A 15,351-nucleotide genomic window follows, 5' to 3' on the forward strand; every position below is an offset into this window, starting at 1 on the left:
CCCCAGGCCTCTGGGGGTTTTAGGTTATTGTAGTGGGGCCCTGCTGGACCAGAACCCAGAACTGGGTCAGCAGGAGGACTTGGAGCTACCTGTGGTTTTGAGGATGACAGGTGAGAGGCAAGAACTGCTTCAACTGGTACCTGTCCAACTCCTTCCTGGACCTTGGAGTCCTCTGTGTGACCTGCAGGCCTCTGAGTCTGGGGTGCTAGCCATCCTGGGTGCTGTCTCTGAGGCATGACTCACTGTATGATTGAAAAGTGCCTGACATGCCCCAGGGGTCATGGCCACAGTCCCCTTCCTGCTGGGCACTCTTGTGTTCAATCTGTCCTGCAGCCCCAAGCCCCAGGTGGGATATGAATTATGAAGACTCCAGCAGAAGCCTGGAGCAAATGCCCATGGTGAGCAAATGCCCATGGTGAGCAAATGCCCATTGTGGGGCCCAGGGGCCTCGCCTCCTCCCTCTTCCCTGCACTGGCCTATTGGTGTCTCTGTGAGACTGGCTGGCCTTTCTGACTCCACTGACCCAGGGGGAGCGTCTGACATGGCTCCGTCAATTACCTAGAAAAATGTTAAAATATGTGTGGACATATAAATTTCTATTAATATGACAAACAACTATTTAAACCTGAGCAGAAATGTTGGCATGCTTGGAGTACTAAGAACTAAGTAAGAACCCCGTGCCTGACCCAGGGAGTTTGGAAAGGTGGGGAAAGTTCTTGTTGGGGCCCTGAGGAAGCCATCTACACACACCTTGGGTATTTAAAATGTAAACTTACCTGAAAAAGCACAATTTTGGAACTAAAGCTTTATCTCCTATTCAGTGTTACAATGGTTCCTGACCACTTAGACAGAAGCGGTCAGATCCTCCTGCGGTCCCTTGGTCTGAACAGGTCTACAGAATGCAGGGCCAGGGTAGGCTGGCCAGGCTCCCCTCTCCAGGCTGTCCTGGCTCCTCTGTGGGTGTTGGGGGGTCAGGCTCCTGTCTGGCTCGCCCAGGGGTGGGACAGTCCTCCCTGGCCCAGGAAGCAGAGCTTGCTGGAGTGTGTGGTTGGAAAGCCATCAGGACCAGTTTCCAGATTGAGATTAGACTTGTTCACAAAAGGGCAGCAAGGACAGTGGGGCTCTGCCCCATTCTGCATCCGATTACATGCAAAGGGCGTCCTTTGTGACCCTCCTCTGTCCTCAGGGGTGGGGAAGCCAAGCCGCACCACAAGGTGAAGTTGTTTGCTGTGGACACAATTCTGAGCAGAAAGTAGAAACAGAGGATTACTGGAGAAAACACATTGTAGCCAGCTCCGCAGCCCGCATTATTTCTCCTTTATTAAGTCCAGACATGATAAAGAGCCCTGCTCCTCCCTGGAGTGTGGACAAGTGTGTGTCTAGAAGCCTTGCAGGCAACAATTATCTTTATAAATATCTGGTGAATGCTCCGCCACCCATGTTCCCGCCACAGCCCACACAAGTGCAGGGTTCCATCCCACAGAAGCACTGAAACCTCGCAAATGATGGCTCATGATGCACCAGGTATTAGTCACATGACTTGGGCCAGAGGAGAAAGCTGTGGCATAAAGAAAGGTTAATCATTGGTGACCCCACCTGAAAAACCTGTTTCAAAAACATCTCCACTCCCACACTCCAGTTTCCATTAGCAGAGAACAGATGGAGCCTAGACAGGGCCCTGCTGAACATGGCCCAGGCAGGTGGCCGAGAGGGAGGGCTTGTGGGAGCCAGCTGGGCACCAGCCTCTGGCTGCATTTGGGGCCTGGCTGTGAGAAGCTGCCGGGTGAGCCCAGCCTGCCCTGGGATGGATGGGCCTTCCCCAGCCCTCGGCTCCTGCTTGGGGTGGTCTTGCTCCTGTGAGGGAAGCTGTGTGGCAGGGACTTTGCCAGAGAGTAGGTGTATACTGCCAGCAGGGCCATGGCCAGAAGATGGAATGACCCCAGGAAGTGCACAAATGCTGGAAAGAAGCATCAGTACAACCACTGCAGAGCTTGAACGTGAAAATGCCGAGTGGGGTCTGAGAGGTCACAGTGACTCAGGTGGCATTTAAAGACATGGAGTCTGTGACTGGGCATCCCTCACCTGCAACCCCGTCCAGCAGGCTGGACCTGGGCTGGAGCAATTTTGTTTAAAATGTGGCAGGGGAGGGGGCCCTGAGACCAGCCAGCCAGGGGCTCCCTGTGCAGGAGACTGCCCGTGGGGGCCATTTCCACAGCCCATCAGGAACCACAGCTCCTACATGAGAGGGCAGAGCAAGGATACTGGAGCTCCTATGACCAGGGATGGTCCCCACCCCAAAGACCAGCTGAACCATGGTGCCAGCCTCACATTTGACACATGAGACAGGCTGAGCCAGGACTTCCCAGCTTTGGAGGGGGCTGGGAGGCCAGAGAGAGCCAGGTGGGGTGCAGCAGGGGCCAGCCCAGGAGGCCTCTTCCTCACTGTGGCCTCACTGTGGGAAGCAGGCCTGAGGGTGGCCCGTGAGCCAGCCAGAGGCTGGTGTGGTGGGAAGCCTTTCTAAGGCCACTGCTCCCTTCAGCCAGGGGACAGATGTCGAAGGAGCTTTGCCCACCCCCTTGTTTCCTCAGAGCCAATCCTGGTTTTAAACTAAGACAGTATTTCCCCAAGTGCTCCAAAAGGATTCCTGCTGACAAGTTGTAGTAAATTATGTGATCAAATATATTCAGGAAATAATAAAGCTCTGTTAGAAATTTTTAAAAAATTCATAAAGGCATGAAAACAGGGAGGACTTTGCATGATTCAGCATTTTCGCTTATCCTGTTACACGGGATAAGTACCATCAAGAAAACAAGTGTCCGCCATGGCAGTTCACGTTGCATCAGCTCCAGGAGCAGCAAGGCTGAGTGGAAGCGTCCACAGGAAGAGACCGCTTCTCACACAACTGGAGTCATGGTGGCAGCTCCAACCTTGGTCAGGCCACTCCATGGCATGAGGACCACTGTCTCTGCAACTCCTGTGAGCCTTCCTTACTGTCACAGTGGCCTCTGCATGGCCACCAGCTCCATGTTGTCCACTTTCACATCACGGTGCGGGCAACTTCTTGCCATGCTAGCTGCAGAGGTGGGCAGAGCTGTCAGTCGAGGACATGAGGGTGAAGGGATTAGGCTTGGGTGTGAGGCTAGCCGTCCTGTGAGGAGGCTTCAGGGTGTGGAGGGGGACGGTGCTGGCCACCCCAGGTCCCTCATCAGAGGGCCATGTGTTTATGTGGAGTGCAAGTCTAACTTGCCATGTATGTATTTACATGCCCCCAGCATGCACACTGGAGGGACCCGTGTTGGGCTTTGTTGAGGAGGAAGAAAAGAGGCAGACTGATGTCTCAAGTCCCCCTTGGAAGTCTCTGGGGAAGTGGGATATTTCTGTGGGGTCAGGTCTTATTTGAGGGCAGGATGCTCCAGTATTGGGTCAGTTTGGGTGGTCAACAACCAATGTGTGGAATCAGCTCAGAAAAACAAGCCAGATCACAGAATGAGGGCACATGGAATATAACCTTCACATTGGAAGATGTTTTAATTTATAGTCACAATAAAAGTTTGAATCATTCAGGTGAATAATTTTCAAAAAATGAAAGAAAAATAGCCACAAATTCCTGGGTAGAGACCTCATACCAGGAGATCACAGAGTCAGCAAGGGCAGGAGCTCTCACTGTGAATACTCAGTGGACAGTCCACTCATGGGCTTTGGTTAGCGGATGCTTCTATTCGAGTGGAGGGATGGGGATTATTTTCTCTTTCTAAAACAAGAAAGCAAGTGGAAATGTTGGATTGAAGTGGTCAAACACGAACAGGTCTTACACTGTGGAACCAGCTATTGTCCCCAGGACAGCTAAGCAATGAAGATGCAATTTTAAAAGTGGAGAATCTTGATACCAAAATTGAAAGAAAGCAGCCCAAACATAAATAACAACAGATTTTATTAGCACATGAGCTGGGTTATTCTGGCTTCAATACCAAGGGAAAGGACTGTGTAGGCAGGGTACCAGTCCCTCCCAGCCTGCCCTGCTGAAGCCCTCAGCCAGACGCTGGGTGACACCCACACTGTGTTCTCAGCAGCTGTCCACTCCACTGTTCCCAGAGGAAGTGCAGGAAGACAGGGTCCATGATCTCAAAGCTGCCACCGCCTTCGGATGTCACGCAGCCAGGAACCCTCCTTCCCAGCAGTTCTCCTTCTGTCCCAACAGACACATGTGGGACAGCAGACAGCTCTCTGACAGCCCTGGGGTGGGGCATGGGCAGCGGGATTCCTGTATTTGACCTGATGGAGAAAAAATATTTTCCATTACTCCAATAGCACACAACCATTCATTTTTAAAATTAAGGCATAAAATGGTTTTGAAAATGGTCCCTTTCCCCCTAACACCATTCAACCAAAACTGGCCAAAGGACCACAGGATAATGAGCAACCATGGATACTCAACCAAACACTGGCTTTTCTTCGAATATTGCACAGATGTTGTCGTATTTATGAACAGTGGGTCACACTATAAAAGGAAGCAATAACCATCTCAATAGATGGTTAGACAGACAAGCAATGTGAACATGCATGGGAGCAAACCACCCCAAATAGGCCATAACACGTAAACAATTGACTCCATTGACACAACAGTGGAAATGTCAGAAAAAGAATTCAGAATGTTCATGGTTAAATTGTTCAGCAGGCTAAAAGAAGATGTCAGGAGTGAAATTAGAAAACACAGAAAGTGAAAGTGAAAGATAATTTCAATAAAGAGATAGATTCTGAAAAAAAGGAAATCCTAGAAATGAAACCAAATAATAAACCAAATTAAATGGAAAGCATCACCAACTTTGAAGACAGATTTTCAGGTCTTGAAGATAAAATACATAACTTGAAAACAATGTTAACCATAAAAAAATGATAAGACCAGAATATTCAAGATATATGGGATAACATCAAGAGTCCAAATTTAAGAATTACCAGGGTAGATCAAGACTCCAAAATGTAAACTAAAGGAATGTATCATCCTTTCAATGAAATAATACTTGAAAATTTTCTAAATCTTAGAAATGAGATGGAAATTCAAATACAAGATGTATATAGAATTCAAATTCACAGACTCAAAGACAATCTCATTTGAGATACAGTATAATGTAAATGTCTAACATGCAGAATAAGAATATAATTCTAAAAGCTTCAAGAAAAAAACAGCAGGTCACATTGAGGGAAACCAATTTGGATTTCAACTGATTTCTCATTCCAGACCCTAGAAACAAGGAGGGATTGAAATAATAAATACCACACTCTGAAAGAAAATGGGTGCCAACTAAGATTATTATGTCCAGCAAAATGATCCTCAGGATTGAAGATGGAATAAAAACCATCCATGATAAGCAGAAACTAAAATAATTAATAATCATAAAGCCTGTACTATGAAATAGTCAATGAAATATTTCATGAAGAAGAAATGAAAAATAAAAATGAAAACCAGCATAGGATGAATTACACTAGAATAGTCAATTAAAAGACAATCAAATCTGAATGAAGCCTAGGGATAAGTCAAAAAGGCAGGAAATAAAAACCATCTCTCTATAATAACATTGAATGTAAAAGTTCTAAACTCTTCAATCTTAAGACATAGATTGGTTGATTGGATTGAAAACAAGACTCGACAATATTGTGTTTGCAAGAGACTAACCTTACAAAGACAGAGACTGAAGGTGAAAGGAGCTGAAAACATATGCCATACAAATAGTACTAGAAAAACAAAGAGGGTAGCTACTCTTGTATTAGACAAAGTAGATATCAAGTCAATGTTAATCAGAGGAAACAAAGAAAGTCGCTGCATACTGGTTATAAGAATCATCCAACAAAATATAATGATTGCAAATATTTATGCCCCAGACAATGGTGGATCTACATACATAAAATAAACCCTTCTCAATATTAAAAATCAAATAGACCATGATAGAACAACACTGGGTGATCTCAACACACCTCTGTCCTCAAAAGATAGATCATCCAGATATAAACTAAGTAAAGATTTTTCAGAACTAAAAAATACTATTAATTAAATGGACCTAACAGATATCTACAGAATATTTCATCTATCCATGAATGGTTTCACTTTCTTCTCAACATCTCATGGAATGTTCTCTAAAATAGATCACAGTTTAGGGCAAAAAGCAAATATTAGGAAATATAAAAAATTGAGTCAATTCCTTTCATCCTATCAGATCATAACTGAATGAATTAGGAAACAAGATAAAAAAGAGAAATAGCTGTAACACCTAGGATTTAAATAATACACTATTGAATGATGAATTAATAGCAGAAGAAATCAGGTGAGAAATTTAAAAAATTCTCATAAACAAATGAGAAGAGTGATACAGCATATCGATATCTCTGGGAGAGTGAAGGCAGTTCTAAAAGGAGAGTTTATAGCACTGAGTTGTGTATTAAAAAATAGAAAGAGAGCAAATAAATAATCTAACATTGCACCTCAAGCTTCTAGAAGAACAACAAATTAACACCAAAATCAGTCAAAAACAGAAAAAATTAAAATCAGAGCCAAGATCAATGAAAGTGAGAGGAAAAAAACAATAAAATGACTTGATGAAACAAAGAGTTTTTTGAGAGGATAAATAAGATTGTTTAACCTTTAGCCAAACTAATCAAAAGAAAGAGAATACCCAAATTAACAAAATTAAAGATGAAAAGAAAATATCACCACAGACACAACTGAAATCCAGAGGACAATTATTAAGTATTTTGAAAATTTATACTCCAACAAGCTAGAAAATCTTGAAGATTGACAAATTCCTGGAGACACGGGATGTACAAAAATTGAACCAAGAGGACATAGAAAACTTAAACAGATTAATATCAAGTAATGTATTGAAGCAGCTACCAGACCTTAAAAGAAGAACTAACATCAATTCTCCTCAAATTACTCCATGAGATAAAAAAGGAAGAAACACTATCAAATTCATTTTATGAAACCAGTATAACCCTGATATTAAAATCAGACAAAGGCACATCAAGGAAAAAAAAACTTTAGGCCAGTATCTTCAAGAACAAAGATGCAAAAATTCTTTTATAAAAATTTGTTTTAAGTAGTTATACACAACAGTAGAATGCATTTTGGCACATCGTACATAAATGGAGTATAACTGCTCATTCTTCTGGTTGTACATGTTATAGAATCACACTGATGTGTAATCATATTTGTACTTAGGGTAATAATGTCTGATTGGCAAACCACATATAAAACACATTGAGTGATAGTGCACCATGATCAAGTGGGTTTCATCCCAGGGATACAAGACTGATTCAACATACACAAATCAATAAACGTGATTCAACACAAAAATAAATTTAAGGACAAGAATCACATGATTATCTCAATTGATACAGAAAAAGCATTTGATAAAGTACATCCCTCATTCATGTTTAAAACACTAAACTAAAGATAGAAACAAATATTAGGAAATATAAAAACAGATTTAATTCCTTGCATCCTGTCAGATCATAATGGAATGAATCAGAAAACAAGATAAAAAACAGAACCCACTCTAAAAACGAGGATTTAAATAATACACTATGGAATGACGAATGAATAGCAGGAGAAATTTAACTTTGTAAAGGCTATATATGACAAACCCAAGGCTAATATCATACCAAGTGGAGAAAAACTGAAAGCTTTTACTCAAAAAACAAGAACCAGACAAGGGATATGCACTCTCACCTCTCTTATTCAATATAGTCCTTGAAACTCTAGCCAGAACAATCAGGCAAATTAAAGAAAATTAAAGGGATACAAATAGGAAAAGAAAGGGTCAAATTATCTGTTTGCTGATATTTAAAAGTCCCCCAAAAAATGCACCAGAAGACTTCTAGAGCTGATAAACACATTTAGTAACCTAACAGGTTACAAGATCAACATACACAAATCAATCATTTTCCTATATTCCAATAATGAATCTGATGAAAAAGAAATTAGGAAAACTATCTCACTCACAATAACCTTAAAAATACTTGGGAATTAACCTAACCAAGGAAGGGAAGATCCTCCACAATCAAAAGTATAGAATACTGAAGAAATTAAAAACCTTAGAAGATGGAAAGATCTCCCATGTTCTTAAATAGGTAGAATTAACATTGTCAAAATGGTCATATTCTAAAAGCATTGTATGAATTCAATGCAATCCCCATCAAGATAACAATGACATTCTTCTCAGATCTAGAAAAAGAAGTTCTAAAATTCATTTGGAAAAGTAAGAGACTCAGAAGAGTCAACGGAATCCTGAGCAAGAAGAGTGAATGTTGGCGGCATCACAATACAGGACCTCAAATTATAACAGAGAGAAATAGTAACTAAAATAGCATGATACTGGCACCAAAACAGACATGAAGATCAATGGAATACAACAGAAGACATAGATACAAACCCACCTAGATTCAGTTATCTGATATTAGTTTTAACAAATGGTGCTGGGAAAACTGGATATCCACATTTAAAAGAACAAAACTAGATCCCTGTATCTCATCTTGTACAAAAGTCAACTCACAGTGGATCAAAGACTTAGGAATTAGACCAGAAACTCTGCAACTGTGAGAAGAAAATGTAGGTTCAACACTCCAACATTTACATCCTTACCAAGACTCCTAAAGTGCAAGAAATAAAACCAAAATCAATAAGTGGGATGGCATAAAATTAAAAAGCTTCTGCACAGCAAAGGAAAAAAAGAAGCAATGAAGAGACAGCCTACAGAATGAGAGAAGATCCTTTGCTACCTCCTCACCAGATAGGAAATTAATATTCAGAATATATAAAGAACTCAACAAACTTAATAACAAAAAATCAAATAATCTAATAAATGGGCAGAAAAACTAAAAAGACACTTCTCAAAAGAATACAAATGGACAAAAAACATGTGAAAAAATGTTCAATATCTCTAGCAATTAGGGAAATGCAAATCAGAATCACATTAAGATTTCATCTTGTACCTGTCAAAATCTCAATTATGAAGAAAAATAATAATAAGCATTGATGAGAACATGGAGAAAAAGTTATACTCATACACTGTTAGTGGGACTGCAAATTAGTGCAAACACTCTGGAAAGTAGTATGGAGATTCCTCAAAAACCAGTAATGGAACCACCATGCAACCCAGCTATCTCACTGCTTGGAATAAAATATGTAAAATTAGCATACTACAGTGATGCAGTCATATCAATGTTTACAGCAGCACAATTCACACTAGCCAGACTGTGGAACCAACCTAGGTACCCCTCAAGAGATGAATGGATAAAGAAAGTGTGGTATGTATACATAATGGAATATTAGTCATAAACAAGAATTAAATTATGGCACTTGCTGGTAAATGGATGGAACTGGAGACTATTGTCCTAAATGAAATAAGGCAGACTCAGAAAGTAAAAGGTTGAATCTCTGATATGTAGAAGCTAATCCAAAATAAGGGAGTAGGAGGAAAGTCAGGGAAGGGGTATTCCATCAAACCAGAAGCAAAATCAGTGAAGTAGAGGAAGGGCAATGAGGGGGAAGGAGAAGAGACTAGATAAGGGAAGAATTGTAGAATGAATCTGACCTAAGGAATCTGTTCCTAAGTACAGATATAAGTATACTACAATGAATCTCACCATTATGTATATCTGCAAGGCACTGATAAAAAAAAGTTATAATAGCAGAAAGATTACCAAAGGGAAGGTAACAGTGGGAGGGGGGAGGGAAAGGGGAAGTATTGGAGACTGACTTGGAGCAAATTGTATTCTATGCTTTTATAATTATGTCAAAATGAATCCTAATGTTATATGTAACTAAAAAGAACCAATAAAAAGTTATGAAAAAAGGTTAGTTGTAAAACTAGAGTTATGATTGTTTTCTAAAGAATGGTTTAATTTCATAAATACATAGACTCAAACCAATTTTTAATTTGAAAGAAATGTACTTAGTTGTTCATGATTTAAAAGAGCACAAGTGACAGAAAAATAATTCAATATACTTATGTATTAAAAGTTTTTCGAAGTTTGGATATTTGAAAAACACTAGAGAAGATGAACCACTCATAAGGAATATTTATGAGTTTGGTCTATGGATCTAAAAAAAGAACAACACAGAAAATTAAAATATTCTTAAACCACAGTCACTCCACACAGTGGAGAAAAGTGAATTTCATATAAATTATTATATAAATCATAGTTTTCTGTGATGTAACAAACTGTAACCAATTTATTTATTTTATGTAATTTCTCCTTTGTAATATAAATTTTCACATTTCCAAACAAAATAATAAGTTTAACAATGATAAAAACAACTTTTAAAAGAATGTTAATTGGTTTTGGATCAGTTATTTGACATTGACAGACAAAAGTTACATACAGTTATATGCTCAAGAAAGACAGCCTTGATTTGCCATTGTTACAAGCAAAGCCTTAACATTATATACAAATGTAAATGGTGGGGGCAAACAAAAGAAGTGATGAAGAAAAATATTTTCATAGGAATAGTGCTATGGGTCAAAATTCACATATAAAAATAAATACTTATAAAACTATTAAATATTATAGTACTTGAAATTGAATTAATCCTTCTTCCAACTATCAAATTTAATAATACAAGCCAAGAAGGTCAATGGTCTGCTTTTAAAAAAAATCAGAAGAAATAGCCTCATGTTTTTAATGTTACCTCACTCCACTCACTAGCAGCCAAAATGGGACAGAAAAATTCATTGCAGTTCTCTAGAATCATTCCAGGAAGCTCTTGATTTTATGATTTATAAAGAAAGGAAATTAAAGTCAAAGGCACACAGTAAAAGAAAACAAAATGATAAGATTGAGAATACTATTGTACCAATTTCCATGGTCCCCAATGCCGTGATACATCATCAAGGCAAGCAGGCTATGAAATTGTATCACACTAGGTGGTTTGTTTAGGATTTCACAGTTGTGCTCTGGTGACAGCTGGCCATCAGAAAGCTGACATATTACAAATCTTGATTTTATTCCTCCTCTACATATTTGTGTACACTAAAAATAAGAAGAGGAAATATCAAATCTATGTGACTTTCAAGAGACTATTATATTGCTTTATTCATTGTTTAATTAGTAATGCTAGAGCTTCAAGTTTATTATTTCTAATTGTCAATATTTATCCCTGAATAAAAGTGTTTTAATTTCATGGTTATTAGAAAAACTGACATTTTTTGAGACTTAGTAGGAAAATATTTCAGTAAGGAATTAAGTCTATAAAAATACTATTTGTTAAGCCAGAAATAAAACTGATTTACCTAAGTAAAGAAGATCAATTAAATAATGTATGGATTTTAATCAATGAATTATTATGTAGCCATGAGAGCTAATAAGACAGGTCAAATTTTATACACATGGATATACACTCAATACATTCTATATGAAAACCATAGAGAGCAAAGCAGCTTGTATAATATAAATCTGTTTCTGTAACTTACACAGAGCAAAAATCTAGCAGGAAATATACCAAAATGATAAAGGTTCTTATTTGTTTATATTTCTCCTATGATTTCAATTTTGAAAATGAACATACCTGCATTCAGAAATAATAAAGTTAGTTGAATTGTGGAAAATAGTAAAGTGTATATTACAATTTACTTGATATTTATTAGCACTTGGCCAAAAGTATGCCTGTAAACAATGATTTCCAATGAATTTCCTATGAAGAAAATTATGTAATAAAAATAATTAAGCAAAAACATTTCAATAATTAAATAAGTTGATTTATTTAATTCATCCAAAATGAACATACGGCATTGCTTCCTATTCTTTCCCATCCAAAATATGGTTGGGATTAATATTCAAAGTGACCATTTTAGAAATTATCTTTACAGTGCCTAAGAGTGCCATAGCATGATGAAAAGACTTAATGACTGACAACTCTCTAACCTGAAGGAGAAGATTCATCAAATGAATGACTATTAAACAATAGGGATAAAATATGGTCTTCATATTAAACTTGTTTTCTGTGTTTATATCAATCCAAATTTCTAAGCAACTTGAATTAATAATGTACTAATTTTAGAAAGATAGTAGTAATTTACAGACATACTGGGTAGCATAGCAGGTTTTATTCATAATCTGGACTACATGCTTTCTATAATGAGTTGAGTGACTTACACCATGAGAGAACACCTATTAAAAAAGAATAGGGTTTTGATCTCTCAATTAAGGAAAAAAACCTCTTTCCATATACAGTGAAGTAAAATTATCCACCACTACAGGATAGTGAAGTAAGATTAGTTCAATGTCATGAAAGCACTTTAGGTCTTCAGAGATGTAAACATCGCCACAAATTTAGGGAATATTATGACTTACTTCTCCCCAGCTTCCATAGCTCCAGCAAGGACAGGCCCCCAATCACAGTGCTTTGACTCCGGGGGTTTTGAGGGTGTATCACAGTAACTAGCACTTTGTCCAAACTAGCACTTTCTCATCCTGGCAGACCACAACCCTACGCTGAAGACCTCCAGCATGGCTGTGAGAACATGGGCCAGGATAAACACACACGAACTGCGGATTCCACAGTGTGAATCTGCATGGTGAAAAAAAAAAGAAATCACTCCCTGACTCAACCCTAAGCAAACTGAAACATAAAAATCTGACAAAACACTTAAGTTTTACTGAGGGCATCATTAAAATTTGTTGATGAAAAGTAAGTCTTTCAAGCATGCATTAGGAAGTAATCTTTTACCCTCATCCTAAATGTTAAGTAAAAAGGAATTAAAGATTTAATATTAACTGGGAAGATATAAAAAACAAAACACAGTGTTAAGTTACCTAATTTTCCCTTTGTATTTTTATTTAATTTGTATTATTATTATCATGTAAAATATGAACTTTGGTAGTTTACTCAATTTTACTCTATTCCATTTCTATCACAGTGATTTTTGTTTTTTTATAAACATTTATAGTCTTACTTCTTAAAGGGTTTTCTCTTGTTTTTATCACAATGAACCCTAATCAGATTGTTTTTTAAGTGCATTCCTTTGTAATCAAATATCATATTATTCTGCAATTCAGTAAGAACTCAGGGGAGTTGTAGTCTACATCAAAAATGCTCAATCCATTTAAGATTTAAACTATCCATCTTCAGTTAAATTTAGCATTAAAAGCAATTGATGTCATTATTTACAGATCTGCTAAAGGAAATAAAAAAATGACAGAAATATAACAAAATGATAGAATTAATATAACTCAATAAAGAACAGCTTATTGATCCCCATGATCCTGTTCTCCATTGGTTTCCTCTGAATTGACAGATGGACCCCCTGATTTTGATTACCTTTGGTTTGTGAGTTAATGGGAAATGCTGCCTGGGAATTGGCTTGGCCGCTTGGAGGAACTAGGAAAGTGGCTGTACCAAGGTGGGCAGGCGGCAGGTTATATTCTTGTTCTACCAAAGGGCGAACTTCAGGGCACAGTAATTCTCATCAATTGACTGCTGGTGGTTGATGTATAAAACTTGTTGAGTTGTTTTTCCATGGCCACAGGATGCTGAAAACTGACCAGAAATTTAGCCAATATTTACAATGTAATATACTACACTGATATTATATAAAATACCATATATTATATTTAAACATTTCACTTGCTATTTTCTCATAAGGATACTTACAGGTGACCAATTTCCTGCTTGCCATTCTCCACAAGGGCTAAAGCAAACACAGATATTTCAGCAGGTCTGGGCAAGTGTGCACACTGTGATTCACCTGCTATTCCATCATGAGCATCAGGACAGCTTACAGAGCAGGCTTGATTAACTCTTCCACAAGACACGGAGCACTTAAAAAATAAAATAACATCGAAAGGTTAGATAGTACCTCTCCCAATTCCCTTAACCATAGATGTTGCTCACATTCATAAAACATCAAGTTTCCTGAGAAAACAAATTAGGAATAATATCACCTGGCTTCATTTCTCAGTCAAATACAGATGGGGCAGAAAATATCCCAGTTTAGATCACAAATTTCACAAACAGATATAAAAATATGAATGAATATAATGTTTTGGAATAATGCTTAGTTATATGAAAAAATTAAAGATACTACATAAGATAATTTTAATATATCATTAACATTAATCTTAAAAGACTTAATGAATATTTAAGACTAAAGCAAATTATATATTCTATATACGTTAAAGCTTTTAGTTCAGAAAAGCAACATGAAAATGTCCGTAATTTAAGTAAAAGTTGATAAATGCCTGACGTCACATCTGCTTCTTATAACAACCTAGGACATAAGTATCATTATCCTCATTTTGTAGATTAGAAAATCTACAAAAGGTTCAAATTTCCTGCACATAAATACAGGCTGTGGAAAGGAAGAGCATAATTTAGCCATTAAGTGACCTAATTCTAAGCCCTATACTTGGTCCATTCCATCAAAATACTTGAGAATGAATACATACATTAACTTAAGCAAATCTGTCCCAAACATTCTGCTGATATCTAAAGACCCCCATAAGAAATATTGCATCTCTTCAATAAATTCACTTACTGGGGTCCAAGAACCATGTCTCCACTGTGCTGCTTTTCCCATGGGAACAGCTGGTAAGGAAGTAGCACCAATATTAGGGATATATGGGCAGGGAGTAACTATACAGTCCTATTCAAAAGAAAAACGAATCTCAAAGAACATCATTTAATTAATCAACCATATTTTAATTAAATATGATATTTCTTTGCCTCTGTTACATATCTACTTCAAGAATAGCTGCACACCAATTTACAAAGTGATGATGTAAAGAATTTTATTTCCAAATGTTCAAAGTACTGTCAAGTGCTAGCAGTGGATAGTAAGACTGAATATCAATGTCTGGATCATTGCATCTGATTATTGAAGAGGGAAAGATCCAAGTCCTTCAAAAATACCATTAGGCTGAAACATTCTGAAGGAATAGAGAACTCCACCTTTAAAAAGCACAACACACATTAAGATTCCATAATATTCATAATAATAGTTGTTGTCATACGTGCACAGTTCAAAGAATAGGAATACGCAAGTTAAATAAATGATCCAATGGCAGATAAAAGGTAAACCATTTCATAATAAAGCTATAACACTGGCAAAACCAAGAATGATAAATTCTATCTCATGCACACATTTTTAAGGCATAGAGGTTTAAGTGGGAAAAGTACATATAAAAATAATTTGAACGCATTAGTGAGCCTCTTGTTAAATAATAGATATTTTTGTTTATAATCCACAAAGAGGTTTCCTTTACCTGCCTATCACCTGGGCGACGGACCCTTGACATTCTCTGTCATCTAATACTGCACTACTGAGCTCGTTGACACATTTAACAGCACATATCTGATACCCA

General features: G+C 37.9%; 1 long non-coding RNA gene and 1 pseudogene across 1 annotated transcript; both read right to left on the reverse strand.

Moving 5' to 3' along the window:
• Window positions 1–3,914: 3,914 nt before the first annotated feature.
• On the reverse strand, window positions 3,915–11,100 carry LOC124973721 (uncharacterized). Its single transcript, XR_007106698.1, has 2 exons — window positions 10,847–11,100; window positions 3,915–4,272 (listed from the first exon to the last, which is right to left on the reverse strand). It is a non-coding gene; the product is annotated as an uncharacterized LOC124973721 (long non-coding RNA).
• Window positions 11,101–12,857: 1,757 nt separating this feature from the next.
• LOC124973719 (A disintegrin and metalloproteinase with thrombospondin motifs 20-like) lies at window positions 12,858–15,350 on the reverse strand (annotated as a pseudogene).
• Window position 15,351: the final 1 nt, after the last annotated feature.

The sequence above is a fragment of the Sciurus carolinensis genome, unplaced genomic scaffold (assembly GCF_902686445.1).
Source record: "Sciurus carolinensis unplaced genomic scaffold, mSciCar1.2, whole genome shotgun sequence".
NCBI classification, from domain to species: domain Eukaryota; kingdom Metazoa; phylum Chordata; class Mammalia; order Rodentia; family Sciuridae; genus Sciurus; species Sciurus carolinensis.